We start from the raw sequence: 1730 nt of genomic DNA, 5'->3' as shown, positions 1-1730 counted from the left end.
AACCGGTTCGACGCCAAAAAAATAAACCCAGAATGGAAATCAGGACAAATTAACAAACCTCCAATTCAGCACAAAATTGGAATTTTTTTGGCTTAGGGAAAAATGTGGCACAAAGTGCACCAATGGGGGTATAAATTGAGATTCTTTCAAAAAATGGGTAAAAATCTATCATAAACGTGAAACATGGGGTAAAAGTGGCATTTGCTTCGGTTTTTATTTCTTTTGCCAACTCGTCCCAAATCATTACAAGCATGTGTCATATGTACCGAAACATACTTTCTGGTAGAAAAAAAAATATAGACTGTAAGAAGCATGTGATATGAATATATGAACCACTCTAATGTTGACCACTTAAAGAAACAAATATAGATGCTCATGGAAAAGGAAGAAGCAAGTGTGTAGAAAAGCTCTCGTATCAACAATTAGACCATCTCCGCATCAAATAAGTAGTAAATAGGAAACATATCAGCATGGTTTTGTGGTGTAGTTGGTTATCACGTCAGTCTAACACACTGAAGGTCTCCGGTTCAAACCCGGGCGAAGCCATTTTTTATCTACTTTTTATTTTTGCCTTTTCTTTTTACCTTTATATACTATATATGAATTCGCATCAGATGAAAGAAGAGAGACACCGGAGTTCAGAATCATTCAGAGAAGAGAGAAGCTGGAGTTGGAGATCAGCCAGCCCACTGTGGAGATCACATGCTAATAATGAAATTTCTCCGTCATCCCTTTTTCCAGCTTACAAATAGCCCTAACTCTCTTCGGCTCTCAAACCTGACATCTCTTGAAACACTCCTCTCGGGCAACAAGTTTCATAAGTGTAGCAGGCCCTACTGGTTTTGGGATATAACTAGCCTCGAGTATCTAGAAAAAATTGTAAATATGCAGCCTCAAGTATCCAATGAAAAATGCTCCACATGCATGCAGCTGTACAGTGGAGAGGTTTGTCCAAAGATATATCCAACCCCACAGCAACCCGCAATCCCTTCTCTTTGTGTTACAGCTTATTCCCCTTTCTCCATTAATCCTTTTCCACCTAGCGGCTTTCCAACTAAATTGTGGGACAAAACTACTGTTCGCAATAGCCCAGCCATAGTAAGATGATGTTCTTCTTTTCCACAAATTCTACAGTAAATAAAATTATTACAGTAAGCACAATATTCAATCTACACATCTCAACAGATTTGTGTTGCAAGTTTAGTAAGATTTCCCCTTTCTCTACTTTTTATTTTTGCCTTTTCTTTTTACCTTTATATACTATATATGAATTCGCATCAGATGAAAGAAGAGAGACACCGGAGTTCAGAATCATTCAGAGAAGAGAGAAGCTGGAGTTGGAGATCAGCCAGCCCACTGTGGAGATCACATGCTAATAATGAAATTTCTCCGTCATCCCTTTTTCCAGCTTACAAATAGCCCTAACTCTCTTCGGCTCTCAAACCTGACATCTCTTGAAACACTCCTCTCGGGCAACAAGTTTCATAAGTGTAGCAGGCCCTACTGGTTTTGGGATATAACTAGCCTCGAGTATCTAGAAAAAATTGTAAATATGCAGCCTCAAGTATCCAATGAAAAATGCTCCACATGCATGCAGCTGTACAGTGGAGAGGTTTGTCCAAAGATATATCCAACCCCACAGCAACCCGCAATCCCTTCTCTTTGTGTTACAGCTTATTCCCCTTTCTCCATTAATCCTTTTCCACCTAGCGGCTTTCCAACTAAATTGT

General features: G+C 39.2%; 1 non-coding gene across 1 annotated transcript; it reads left to right on the top strand.

The window, feature by feature from the left end:
- Positions 1 to 472: 472 nt before the first annotated feature.
- TRNAV-AAC (transfer RNA valine (anticodon AAC)) lies at positions 473 to 546 on the top strand. The gene has a single exon. It is a non-coding gene; the product is annotated as a tRNA-Val (tRNA).
- The last annotated feature ends 1184 nt before the right edge of the window (positions 547 to 1730 follow it).

Source organism: Triticum aestivum, chromosome 6B (assembly GCF_018294505.1).
Source record: "Triticum aestivum cultivar Chinese Spring chromosome 6B, IWGSC CS RefSeq v2.1, whole genome shotgun sequence".
Taxonomy (NCBI): Eukaryota; Viridiplantae; Streptophyta; class Magnoliopsida; order Poales; family Poaceae; genus Triticum; species Triticum aestivum.
This window is presented reverse-complemented; position numbering and strand designations above follow the sequence as displayed.